At 45.3% G+C, this 14,629-nt stretch overlaps 1 protein-coding gene across 1 annotated transcript in view; it reads right to left on the bottom strand.

Annotated features, from left to right (window-relative positions):
• LOC140715698 (lysophospholipid acyltransferase 7-like) overlaps window positions 1-14,629 on the bottom strand; it is a 170,944-nt gene that overhangs the window by 152,344 nt on the left and 3,971 nt on the right. The gene's annotated exons all lie outside the window — the stretch shown is intronic.

Raw genomic sequence — 14,629 nt, 5'->3', positions numbered from 1 at the left:
AGGAGTGTGTGATGGGACAGGGTGGAGGGAGCTTCACCCTGTGTCTGACCCCCCGGGAGTGTGTGATGGGATGGTGTGCAGGGAGATTCACTCTGTCTGACCCCAGGAGTCTGTGACAGGATGCTGCAGGAGGATTTCGATGTGAATTTACCTCAGGAGTCTGTGACAGGACACTGCAGAAAGATTTAATTATGAATGTACAAGGCTTGCTCAGTGATTCTGCAGATGAGATGAGCTGAAGTGCTGTTAATGATGAAAAAGTTTATCATTGATCAGTTCGGGAAGTGGGCTGAGGAGTGGCAAGCATTTCAATACTGATAAGTGTGAATGACGCATTTTGCAAAGATAAACCGGTGCTGTTTTGTACATCTGATATGAGTGTCAAGGAGCTTACCCTAGTTCCTGAAGAATGGCCTCATTCTTGCTTCCAAACAGCAAGATGAGAGCCTTGACCTCCAGGTATTAACATCACCAACGGGCAAACCATGTAAATGCCATGTCCAAAAACCTCACTAATGCCTCAACTTACTCAGGAGGTGAAAGAAACTCAGCATGTCCCCATCGACCCTCACCGATTTTCACCGATGCCCCACAGAAAGCATCACAGCTCGGTACGGCAACTGCTTCGCCCGGGACCACAGGAAACCACAGAGAGTTGTGGACACAGCTCAGCATATCACGGAAACCAGCCTCCCCTCCATGGACTCTGTCTATGCTTCCCACTGACTCAGTAAAGTATACCCAGTATAATCAAAAGTCTCCACCCACCCCAGACATTCAGAATCAGAATCAGGTTTATTATCACCGGCGTGTGATGTGAAATTTGTTAACGTAGCAGCGGCAGTTCAATGCAGAGAGAAAAATAAAATAAAAATAATAATAAATAAGTAAATTAATTACAGTATATGTATATTGAATAGATTTTAAAAAAACAGAAATAGTGTATTTTTTTAAAAAGTGAGGTAGTGTCCAAAGATTCAATATCCATTTGGGAGTCAGATTGCAGAGGGGAAGAAGCTGTTCCTGAATAGTTGAATATGTGTCTTCAGGCTTCTGTACCTTCTTCCTGATGGTAACAGTGAGAAAAGGGCCTGCCCTGGGTGCTGGACGTCCTTAATAATGGACGCTGTCTTTCTGAGACACCGCTCCTTGAAGATGTCCTGGGTACTTTATAGGCTAGCACCCAAAATGCAGCTGACTAGATTTACAACCTTCTGCAGATTCTTTTGGTCCTGTGCAGTAGCCCTTCCATACCAGACAGTGATGCAGCCTGTCAGAATGCTCTCCACAGTACAACTATAGAAGTTTTTAAGTGTTATTTGTTGTCATACCAAATCTCTTCAAACCCCTAATAAAGTATAGTCATGGTCTTGCCTTCTTTATATCTACATCGATATGTTGGGACCAGGTTAGATCCTCAGAGATCTTGACATTCTCTCTTCTCCTCTCATACATTGGGCAGAAGATACCAAAGCCTCTAAGTACGTCCCAACAGGCTCAAGGACAGCTTCTATAAGACTATTGAGTTGTTCCTCAGTACAATAAGATATGGTCTTGACTTCACATCGATCTCACCTTGCACCTTATTGTCTACCTGAACTCCACCTTCTTTGTATCAGAAATACTTTTGAATCAGAATCAGGTTTATAATCACTGACGTATTAGTGAAATTGGTTGTTTTGGAGCAGCAAGATAAGGAAGTGTTCATAGACTGGAAATCTGCTAGCAGAGGGCAAGAAGCTGAGTCTTCAGTCTCTTGTACCTCGTCCCCACAGGTAATGATGAGAAGAGGGCATGTGGTAGCCGATGATGCCCTTGATGGTGGGGAGGAGCGGTTTGAGTCTGCAACCCTGTGCAGTGATCCCTCTACACCAGACGGTGATACAACCAGTTAAAATACTCTCCATCGTACATCTGTAGAAATTTGCTAAAATCTGTGGTGACGTACCATACCAGACGGTGATATAACCAGTTAGAATACACTCCATCATACATCTGTAGAAATTTGCTAGAATCTGTGGTGACTTCTCAAACTCCTAATGAAATATAGACACTAGTGTGCCTTCCTTGTGACTGCATCAATATGTTGGGCCCAGGAGATGGTGAACATGAAACTGGTCACTCTTTGCACCACTGGTACCTCAATGAGGACTGGTGTGTGCATTCCTGACTTCTCCTTTCTGAAGTAACACTCACAAAATGTTGGAGGAACTCAGCAAGTCAAGCAGCATCAGAGAAATTGTTAAGTAGTTGATGTTCCAGGTCAAGATCCTTAATTAATCCTAAATTGGCTTGTTGGTCAAGGGGTATGATTCTTGCTTCATGTGTGAGAGGTCCCAGGTTCAAATCCTGGATGAGCCCTTATTGATGAACTGCCAGAGATAGTGGTGGATGTGTGTTCAATTCTCAGTATTCAGTCCATAGCTGTTTATTCATTTCCATACATCTTCCTCCAGCATACTGAGTTCCTCCAGCATTTTCTGTGTATTGTTCTGGATTTCCAGTATTTGCAGAATCTTTTGTGTTGTGTTCCCTTCCCTAAAGTTCACAATCATTTCCTTGGTTTTGCTGACAATGAGCTCTGCCCTCTGGTTGTACTCTCATCCTATGTAAGGGGAAAAAGCCTGCATGCATTCACCCTATCTATACCCCTCATCATTTCATACAATTCTATAAGATCTCCCTTCATTTTCCAGGGAGTAAAGTTAACCTTTCCCTGTAACTCAGGTCCTCAAGTCTCGGCAACATCCTTGTAAATTTTCTCTGTGGCTCAACACCAGTTAAATTTGATCAGAATCTGCCATGCAGAGTGTACCACTGTGAGAGAGAAACAATGTTCAAAGATGCAGATAAGGGGATGGTACAGGAAGCAATTTTCAACATGCCAAAAAGCTCTTTAAGTTGCCCTTTGCTTCCCTTCTCCAGCTCTCTGGGAAACATAATACTTACATCTAATTCAGCAAGAATTGGACCCAGAGTCTCACAGTAATGAAACAGTCCCTTCAGTCCAACTGGACTATCCTGCTATAGATTCTCATCGACGGTACTGCACGTGTCACTCTAAACCTTTCCAATCCATGTATTTGTTCAAGGACCTTTTAAATGTTGTTAATGTTCCTGCCTCAACCACTTACTCTGGCAACTCCTTCTATAGATGGACCACTGGGTGAAAAAGTTGCCCCTCGGGTCCCTATTAAATCTCCCTCCCTTCTCACCTTAGACCTGTGATCTCTGGTTCTTGATTACTCAGCCATGTGGAAAAAGACCACTCAGTCACCCTAACTGTGCCCCTCGTGGTTTTATACGCCTATGTAAGGTCACCCCTCCATCTCCTACACTCCAAGGAATAAAGTCCCAACCTGTCCAATCTCTCTCCATAACTCAGTCCCTCAAGTCCCAGTAACATCCTCATAAAACTTCTTTGTGCCCAACACTGCTCAATGGCGTCTTTCCTACAGCGGGGCAACCAGAACTGAACACAACACTCCGAGTGCGGTCTCACCAACGTCTTGTACAACGTCAACATAACGTCCCAACTCCTGTACTCATTGCCCTGACTGATGAAGGTCAGCGTGGCAAATGCCTTTTTCACTGCCCTGCTTACCTGAGACTCCACTTTCAGGGAACCATGTCCCTGTACCCCAGGGTCACACTGTTCCACAACACTCCCCAGGGTCCCTGTCTACCTGTGGCTCCACTTTCAGGGAACCATGTCCCTGTACCCCAGGGTCACACTGTTCTATGACACTCCCTAGGGTCCCTGTCTACCTGTGGCTCCACTTTCAGGGAACCATGTCCCTGTACCCCTGGGTCACACTGTTCTATAACACTCCCTAGGGTCCGGGTTGTTCCCTATGAAAATCTGACTCAGATTTGTCTTCCTGAAACACAATACCTCACAGGAGGTAGAGGAGCAGCTGTGGATCAAGTCGATATACTGGGCCATGTTCTGTGGATCTGAATTAATACACCTTGGTTGTCACTGACGGTCCCCTCAAAGTCAACCAGAGACTTCCCCAACCAACCCTAGATGATCTGCCGGATCAGAGTCGTTCAAGTCTGGTGACCAAGAAAGTTACAAGAGGACCGAGTATGACCTCCGGAAAGCTATCTCATGGGCGTGGTGGCAATTCCAGACTAAACTTGATTCAATGAAGGATGCTGGACAGCTGTGGCAGGGCTTGAATGTGATCAGTTCTTATAACATTAAATCAAGCAACATAGGTTCATTTCCAGAGGAGCTCAATGGCTTCTATGTTCGCCTTGATCATCAAAACATGGAGGAGCCATGACAAACTCCCATGATCCTATGATTTCAGTCTCTGAAGCTGCTCTTGGAAGGGTGAACCCAAGGGAAGCACCTGGGTGGACTGGGCTGAGCTCAGCAACTGGCTGGAGTGTTCACTGAGGTCTTTAACATCTCGCTTTGGCAATCGTGCAGGTTTCAACTGTACGGGTGCCTAAGAAGAATGCAGTGATCTGCTTCAATGAATATTGAATAATGAATAACGAATATTCCCTCCCCGTGATGAAGTGCTTTGAGAGGTCAGTGAGGAACTTGGAAGCTTAAATTGAGAACAGATGTTCTCAGGGAAAGGTACAGAAGAAATGTGGCAAATGTTCAGGGGATATTTGTGTGGAGTTCTGCACAGGTACATTCCAATGAGACAGGGAAGTTATGGTAAGGTACAGGAACCGTGGTGTACAAAGGCTGTAATAAATCTAGTCAAGAAGAAAAGAAAAGCGTACAAAATGTTCAGAGCTAGGTAATGTTAGAGATCTAGAAGATTTTATGGCAAACAGGAAGGAGCTTAAAAAGGAAATTAGGAGAGCCAGAAGGGCCATGAGAAGGCCTTGGCGAGCAGGATTAAAGAAAACCCCAAGGCATTCTAAAACTATGTGACGAGCAAGAGGATGAGACGTGACAGAATAGGACCTATCAAGTGTGACAGTGGGAAAGTGTGTATGGAACCGGAGGAAATAGCAGAGGTACTTAATGAAGACTTTACTTCAGTATTCACTATGCAAAAGGACCTTGGTGATTGTAGTGATGACTTGTAGCAGACTAAAAAGCTTGAGCATGTAGCTATTAAGAAAGAGTATGTGCTGGAGCTTTTGGAAAGCATCAAGTTGGATCAGTTGCCAGGACTGGATGAGATGTACCCCAGGCTACTGTGGGAGGTGAGGGAGGAGATTGCTGAGACTCTGGTGATGATCTTTGCATCACCAATGGGGACGAGAGAGGTTCCAGAGGATTGGAGGGTTGCGGATGTTGTTCCTTTATTCAATAAAGGGAGTAGAAATAGCCCAGGAAATTATAGACCAGTTAGTCTTACTTCAGTGGTTGGTAATTTGATGGAGAAGATCCTGAGAGGCAGGATTTATGAACATTTGGAGAGGTATAATATGATTAGGAATAGTCAGCATGGCCTTGTCAACGGCATGTCGTTCCTTATGAGCCTGATTGAATTTTTTGAGAATGTGACTGAACACATTGATGAAGGAAGAGCAGTGGATGTAGTGTATATGGATTTCAGCAAGGTATTTGACAAGGTACCCCATGCAAGGCTTATTGAGAAAGTAAGGAGGCATGGGATCCAAGGGGACATTGCTCTGTGGATCCAGAACTGGCTTGCCCACAGAAGGCAAAGAGTGGTTATAGACGTGTCATATTCTGCATAGAGGTTGGTCACCAGTGGTGTGCCTCAGGGATCTGTTCTGGGATCCTTACTCTTCATGATTTTTATAAATGACTTGGATGAGGAAGTGGACGGATTGGTTAGTAAATTTGCTGAGGACACAAAGGTTGGGAGTGTTGTGGATCGTGTAGAGGGCTGTCAGAGGTTACAATGGGACATTGATAGGAGCAAAACTGGGCTGAGAAGTGGCAGATGGAGCTCAACCCAGATAAGTGTCAACCCAGATAAGGTCATTTCTTCGGCAGTTTGAATGGGGTATGACAGCACAAGCACATGAAGGTCAGCCTGTGAGACAGCAGGAGAGCTTAAAAAGTGAGCAGGTTAACGGAGCGGGCGACAGAGTAGTGGGAGACAGAGTAGGAAGGCTTTGGCTCGAGAGACTTTGGCGAGCAGAGGCTGAGGACGAACTTGCTCCAGTGAGGTAAGGCCAGGTAAGCTCCTTTAATTAATCTAATTAGCTTAGGAGTAGGTAATGGAGGCAGCAGTTAGAGCAGTCGAGTGCTCCATTTGCAGAATGTGGGAAGTCAGGGCGAGCACAATTGTCCCTGATGACTACACCTGCAAAAGGTGCATCTAGCTGCAGCTCCTGACAAACTGAGTTAGGGAACTGGAGCTGGAGCTGGATGAACTTCGAATCATTCATGAGGCAGAGGCAGAAATAGACAGGAGTTTCAAGGAGATAGTCACCCCTAAGAGTCAGGAGACAGGATGCAGGGTGACTGTCAGGAGAGGGAAGGGGAATAGACAGGAAGAGCAGAGCATCCCTGTGGCCATTCCTATCAAAAATAAGTGTACCGTTTTGGATACTATTGGTGGGGACGAACTACCAGGGATAAGTTTCAGTGGTCACATCTCTGGCACCGAGACTGGACCCTCAGCTCAGAAGGGAAGGAGGGAAAAGAGGAGAGCAGTAGTGATAGGGGATTCGATAGTTGGGATAGATAAGAGGTTCTGTGGGACAGATCAAGAATCACAAATGGTCTGTTGCCTCCCTGGTGCCAGGGTCTGCAATATCTCAGATCGAGTTCTCAGTATTCTCAAGAGGGAAGGTGAGCAGCCAGATGTCGGGGTCCACGTAGGGACCAGTGACGTGGATAGGAAGAAGGAGGAGGTCCTGCAAAGAGAGTTTAGGGAGTGAGGTGCAAAGTTGAAGGACAGGACCTCCAGGGTTGCACTCTGAGGATTGCTACCAGTGCCCCGTGCTAGTGAGGCTAGAAATAGGAAGATAATGCAGCTAAATACGTGGCTTAGGAGTTGGTGCAGGAGGAAGGGCTTCATGTTTCTAGACAATTGGGCCTTGTTCCAGGGAAGGTGGGACCTGTTCCGACAGGATGGGTTGCACCTGAACTGGAGGGGGACTAATATCCTTGCGGGAAGGTTTGCTAGTGCTGCTCCGGGGTGGGGGGGTTTAAACAAGATTTGCAGGGGGAGGGGAACCAGAGTGTTAGAGCAGATAGTGAGGTGGAGGAGGATAAAGGACATGCGAGAGCTGCAAGTATAGTGCATGGAGTAAAGCCAGATCTAACATTTAAAGAGTCTTTGAGGAAAGAGAAGCAGAATAAAGGGTGTAAGGGTAGTAAGGTAGAAGGGCTAAAGTGCGTGTACTTCAATGCAAGAAGCATCAGGAACAAAGGTGATGAACTGAGAGCTTGAATACATACATGGAATTATGATGTAGTGGCCATTACAGAGACTTGGCTGGCACCAGGGCAGGAATGGATTCTCAATATTCCCGGATTTCAGTGTTTTAAAAGGGATAGAGTGGGGGAAAGGGGAGGAGGGGTGGCATTACTGGTCAGGGATACTATTACAGCTACAGAAAGGGTGGGTAATGTAGCAGGATCCTCTTTTGAGTCAGTATGGGTAGAAGTCAGGAACAGGAAGGGAGCAGTTACTCTATTGGGGGTATTCTATTGACCTCCTGGTAGCAGCAGAGATACCGAGGAGCAGATTGGGAGGCAGATTTTGGAAAGGTGCAAAAATAACAGGGTTATTATCATGGATGACTTTAACTTCCCTAATATTGATTAGCACCTGATTAGTTCCAATGGTTTAGATGGGTAATACTACCAGATCTAGTATTAGGTAACAAACTGGGTCAGGTCACAGATCTCTCAGTGGGTGAGTATCTGGGGGACAGTGACCACCGCTCCCTGGCCTTAGGAAAACTTTTAATTGGGGAAGGGCAAATTATGAGGCTATAAGGCTAGAACTTGCGAGTGTGAATTGGGATGATGCTTTTGCAAGGAAATGTCGTATGGACATGTGGTCGATGTTTAGGGATCTCTTGCAGGATGTTAGGGGTATATTTGTCCTGGTGAGAAAGATAAAGAATGGTAGGTGAAGGAACAAGTGAAATAGAAAATCTAGTCAGGGAACTTGATGACGGTGAGGACAATATGAGTGAGGTTGAAGTTCTGGAGCATGTTGATATTAAGGGAGAAGAGCTGTTGGAGTTGTTAAAATACATTAGGATGGAAAAGTCCCCGGGGCCTGATGGAATATTCCCCAGGCTGCTCCACGAGGCGAGGGAAGAGATTGCTGAGCCTCTGGCTAGGATCTTTATGTCCTTGTTGTCCACGGGAATGGCACCAGTGGACTGGAGGAAGGCAAATGTTGTTCCCTTGTTCAAAAAAGGTAGTAGGGATAGTCTGGGTAATTATAGACCAGTGAGCTTTACATCTGTCGTGGGAAAGCTGTTGGAAAAGATTCTTAGAGATAGGATCTATGGGCATTTAGAGAATCATGGTCTGATCAGGGACAGTCAGCATGGCTTTGTGAAGGGAAGATCGTGTCTAACAAGCCTGTTAGAGTTGTGACCAGGCATATCGATGAGGGTAGTGCAGTGGATGTGATCTACATGGATTTTAGTAAGGCATTTAATAAGGTTCCACACCTAAGGTTCCAATAGGCTTATTCCAGAAGTCAGAAGGCATGGGATCCAGGGAAGTTTGGCCAGGTTGATTCTGAATTGGCTTGCCTGCAGAAAGCAGAGGGTCGTGGTGGAGGGAGTACATTCCGATTGGAGGGTTGTGTGGTGAACTACATGTACCTGTCTGGACACACCCCCTGCTGGCTGCTCCTGTGGCTCCTCCCACAGACCCCGGTATAAAGGCGATTGAGGTCTGAGCCCGGCCTCTCTGTCTCCAGGATGTAGTATGGTGGTCAACCACTGCTTGTTCCTTCTTCCAGTCAATAAAAGCCGATATCTCGCCTTTACGTCTCAGAGAGAGTTATTGATGGTGCATCAGGTTGTGACTAGTGGTGTCCCACAAGGATTGGTTCTTGGACTTCTACTTTTCGTGATTTTTATTAACGACCTGGATGAGGGGGTAGAAGGGTGTGTTGGCAAGTTTGCAGACGTCACAAAGGTTGGTAGTGTTGTAGATAGTGTAGAGGATTGTCAAAGATTGCAGAGAGACATTGATAGGATGCAGGAGTGGGCTGAGAATTGGCAGATGGAGTTCAACCTGGAGAAGTGTGAGGTGGTACACTTTGGAAGGACAAACTCCAAGGCAGAATACAAAGTAAATGGTAGGATACTTGGTAGTGTGGAGGAGCAGAGGGATCTGGGGGTACATGACCACAGATCTCTGAAAGTTGCCTCACAGATAGATAGGGTAGTTAAGAAAGCTTATGGGGTGTTAGCTTTCATAAGTCGAGGGATAGAGTTTAAGAGTCACGAGGTAATGATGCAGCTCTATAAAACTCTGGTTAGGCCACACTTGGAGTACTGTGTCCAGTTCTGGTTGCCTCACTATAGGAAGGATGTGGAAGCATTGGAAAGGGTACAGCGGAGATTTACCAGGATGCTGGCTGGTTTAGAGAGTATGGATTATGATCAGAGATTAAGGGAGCTAGGGCTTTACTGTTTGGAGAGAAGGAGAATGAGAGGAGACATGATAGAGGCATACAAGATATTAAGAGGAATAGATAGAGTGGACAGCCAGCACCTCTTCCCCAGGGCACCACTGCTCAATACAAGAGGACATGGCTTTAAGGTAAGGGGAGGGAAGTTCAAGGGGGATATTAGAGGAAGGTTTTTCACTCAGAGAGTGGTTGGTGCGTGGAATGCACTGCCTGAGTCAGTGGTGGAGGCAGATACACTAGTGAAATTTAAGAGACTAGTAGACAGGTATATGGAGGAATTTAAGGCGGGGGGATATATGGGAGGCAGGGTTTGAGGATCGACACAACATTGCGGGCCGAAGGGCCTGTACTGTGTTGTACAATTCTATGTTCTATGTTAAGTGTGAAGTGGTTCATTTTGGTAGGTCAAATATGATGATAGAATATAGTATTAATGGCTCTTGGCAGTGTGGAGGATCAGAGGGATCTTGGGGTCTGAGTCCATAGGACACTCAAAGCAGCTGCACAAGTTGACTCTGTGGTTAAGAAGGCGTATGGTGTATTGGCCTTCATGAATCATGGGATTGAGTTTAGGAGCTGAGAGGTAATGTTTCAGCTATATAGGACCCTGGTCAGACCCCACTTGGAGTACTGTGCTCAGTTCTAGTCGCCTCACTACAGGAAGGATGTGGAAACCATAGAAGGGGTGCAAGGGAGATTTACAAGGATGTTGCCTGGATTGGGAGCATACCTTATGAAGACAGGTTGAGTGAACTCTGCCTTTTCTCCTTAGAGTGATGGACGATGAGAGGTGACCTGACAGAGGTGTACAAGATGATGAGAGGCATTGATCGTGTGGATAGTCAGAGGCTTTTTCCCAGGGCTGAAATAGCACAAGAGGGCACAGGTTTAAGGTGCTTTGGAGTAGGTACAGCGGAGATGTCCGGGGTAAGTTTTTTACTCAGAGAGTGGTGAGTGCGTAGAATGGGCTGCTGGCAGTGGTGGTGGAGCCGGATACGATAGGGTCTTTTAAGAGATTTTTAGCTAGGTACATAGAGCTTAGAAAAATAGAGGGCTATGGATGACCCTAGTAATTTCTATGGTAGGGACATGTTCGGCACAACTTTGTGGGCCGAAGAGCCTGTATTGTGCTGTAGGCTTTCTATATGTTTCCATGAAACATATCAACTCCTACCTGAGAAGCAACTTGCCTAGCTCCACTTTGCCTAGCAGAGCAACAGGTCCACAGCAGATGCCATTTCGCTGCTTCACTCAATCTTGGAACATCTAGTCAGCAAAAATGCAAACATCAGGATGCTCTTTATCAACTGCAACTCAGCATTCAATACCATCATCCCCTCAAAACTAATCAATAAGCTTTAAGACCTTGGCCTTGTGCAATTGGATCCTCAATTTCTTCACTTGCAGATGCCGGTTAGTTCAGATTGGCAACAATATCTCCTCCACGATCTCCATCAGCAGAGATGTACCACAAGGTTGCGTGCTGACTCCCCTGCTCTACTCAGAATCAGAATCAGGTTTATTATCACCGGCATGTGACGTGAAATCTGTTAACTTAGCAGCGGCAGTTCAATGCAATATATAATCTAGCAGAGAGAGAGAGAGAGAAAATAACAATAATATATAAACAAGTAAATCAACTACGTGTATTGAATAGATTTTAAAAAATGTGCAAAAACAGAAATACTGTGAGGTAGTGTCCAAAGCTTCAATGTGCATTTAGGAATCGGATGGCAGAAGAGAAGAAGCTGTTCCTGAATCGCTGAGTGTGTGCCTTCAGGCTTCTGAATCTCCTACCTGATGGTAACAGTGAGAAAAGGGCATGTGCTGGGTGCTGGATGTGGTTAATAATGGATGCTGCCTTTCTGAGACACCGCTCCCTAAAGATGTCCTGGGTACTTTGTAGGCTAGTGCCCAAGATGGAGCTGACTAGATTTACAACCCACTGCAGCTTTTTTGGTCCTGTGCAGTAGCCCCTCCATACCAGGCAGTGATGCAGCCTGTCAGAATGCTCTCCACGGTGCAACTATAGAGGTTTTTGTGTGTATTTGTTGACATGCCAAATCTCTTCAAACTCCTAATAAAGTATAGCCACTGTCTTGCCTTCTTCATGACTACACCGATATGTTGGGACCAGGTTAGATCCTCAGAGATCTTGACACCCAGGAACTTGAAGCTGCTCACTCTCTCCACTTCTGATCCCTCTATGAGGATTAGTACGTGTTCCTTTGTCTTGTCCTTCCTGAAGTCCACAATCAGCTCTTTCGTCTTACTGACGTTGAGTGCCAGGTTGTTGATGTGGCACCATTCCACTAGTTGGCATATCTCACCCCTGTACGCCCTCGTCACCATCTGAGATTCTACCAATAATGGTTGTATTGTCAGCAAATTTATAGATGGCATTTGAGCTATGCCTAGCCACACAGTCACGTGTATACAGAGAGTAGAGCAGTGGGCTAAGCACACACCCCTGAGGTGTGCCAGTGTTGATCATCAGCGAGGAGGATAGGTTATCACCAATCCACACAGACTTCCGGTTAGGAAGGTGAGGATCCAGTTACAGAGGAAGGTACAAAGGCCCAGGTTCTGCAACTTCTCAGTCAGGATTGTGGGAATGATGGTACTAAATGCTGAGTTATAGTTGATGAACAGCATCCTGACGTAGGTGCTTGTGTTGTCCAGGTGGAGAGCCATTGCCACTGCGTCTGCTATAGTGGCGATAGGCAATTTGCAATGGGTCCAGGTCCTTGCTGAGGCAGGAGTTCAGTCTAGTCATAACTAACCTCTCAAAGCATTTCATCACTGTTGATGTGAATGCTACCAGGTAATAGTCATTAAGGCAGCCTATATTATTCTTCTTAGGCACTGGTTTCATTGTTGCTTTTAAGACAAGTAGGAACTTCTGCTCGTTACAGTGAGAGGTTGAAAATGTCCTTGAATACTCCCGCTAGTTGGTTGGCACAGGTTTTCAGAGCCTTACCAGGTACTCCATCGGGACCTTCTGCCTTGTGAGGGTTCACTCTCTTTAAAGACAGTCTAACATCGGCCTCTGAGACAGAGATCACAGGGTTATCAGGTCTAGCAGGGATCTTCACAGCTGTAGTTGTGTTCTCCCTTTCAAAGCGTGCATTTACATTTTACACTTTACACTTGTGACTGTGAGGCTACATGTCTGAGTTTGCTGATGACACCATCATCGTAGGCCGAATCAAAGGTGGTGGCCAATCAGAAAACGGGAGAGAGATTGAAAATCTGGCTGAGTGGTGCCATAACAACAATCTCTTACTCAATGTCAGCAAAACCAAGGAGCTTATTATTGACTCCAGAAGGAAACCAGAGGTCCATGAGCCAGTCCTTGTCAGAGAATCAGAGGCGGAGAGGGTCAACAAGTTGAAAACCCTCAGTATTATTATTTTGGAGGATCTGTTCTGGGCCCAACATGTAAGTGCAATTATGAAGAACGTGCAGACGTGCTTTGACTTCCTTAAAAAAGTGATGGACTTGGCTCACTCCATCACAAGTGAACACATCTACTGCACATGAAACATTGTCGCAGGAAAGCAGCATCCATCGTCAGGGACCCCCACCTCCCAGAACATGCTCTCTTCTTGCTGCAGCCATCAGGAAGAATGTACAGGAACCTCAGGACTCACACCACCAGCTCCACGAACAGTTATTACCCCTCAACAATCAGGCTTTTGAACCAAAGGGGTTAACTTCAGTCAAATTCACTTGCCCCATCACTGAACTGTTTGCACAACCTATGGACTCACTTTCATGGACTCTTCATCACATATTTTCCATATTTATTGCTTATTCACTTATTATTATTACTACTTACTTTTTGTATTTGCAGTTTGTTGTCTTTTGCACAATGGTTGAAGGCTCAGGTTGGTGTGGTCTTCCATTGATTCTGTTATGGTTATTATTCCATGGATTTATTGAGTATGCCCACAAGAAAATGAATCTCAGGGTTGTATGGTGATATATATGTACTTTGATAATAAATTTACTTTGAACTTTGAATTTTGAGGAACACACACAAAATGCTGGGGAACTCAGCAGGTTAGGCAGCATCTATGGAAGTGACGTTTCAGGCCAACACCCTTCTTCAGGACTGGAAAGGAAGGGGGAAGATGCCAGAAAAGAAAAGGTGAGGGTAGGGGAAGAAGGATAGCTGGGAGGTGAGAGGTGAAGCTATGGTACTGTGCAAAAGTCTTAGGTGCATATATAGAGCTAGGGTGCCTAAGACTTTTGCACAGTACTGTACTTGTCAATGTGGAACATTGAGTGAGTTTATAAATTAGGAGATTGGGCAAAGAAGTGGCAGATGAAATAGAGTGTTGGGAAGTGTATGGTCATATACTTTGGTAGAAGAAATAAAAGGGTTGACTATTTTCTAAATGGAGTGAAAATACAAAAAACTGAGATGCAAAGGGTCTAGTGAGTCCTTGTGCAGGATTCCTTAAAAGTTAATTTGTAAGTTGAGTGTGTCGAAGAAGCCAAATGCCATGTGATAGTGTTATAATGTTGAGTCTTTATAAGGCATTAGTGAGGCCTCACCTGGGAGTATTGTAAGCAGTGTTGGACCCCATATCTTAGAAAGGATATGCTGAAACTTGAGAGTTCAAAGGAGGTTCACAGAAACCATTCCAGGATTAAAGAGCACTTTATGACTCGGGGGCTGTATTCAGAAGAATGAGGGGTATTTGTCAGAAACGAGCCACGCTCCCGAATAATGGCTTCAAGACAAATTCAAGGAAACAAAGTTTATTAACAGTTCTGCAGAGCTGGGTGCCTTCAGAGAAGGGAACCCTGAACCTTACAGGGCAGCAGGTTTTATCCTTCTTCCTTACCCCTCCCCTCCCTGACTCGGGAGGTACATAGTCTTATCCCATTCCATATTTGGAGTTGTTTTTTTTACACATTTCTGTAAAACAATAGTCCATATCTCAGGACTTCAATGATTCCACAAACAGTTAATCTTGTCAGGGCTTCTGCATTCATGCTTATCAGACATCATTAAATCACATTTGTTTTCTGACTTTAACCCAGACATA

This window comes from Hemitrygon akajei, chromosome 24 (assembly GCF_048418815.1).
Source record: "Hemitrygon akajei chromosome 24, sHemAka1.3, whole genome shotgun sequence".
NCBI lineage: Eukaryota > Metazoa > Chordata > Chondrichthyes > Myliobatiformes > Dasyatidae > Hemitrygon > Hemitrygon akajei.
Note: the sequence above shows the minus strand (reverse complement) of the source record. Positions and strands in the feature narration are given on the sequence as shown.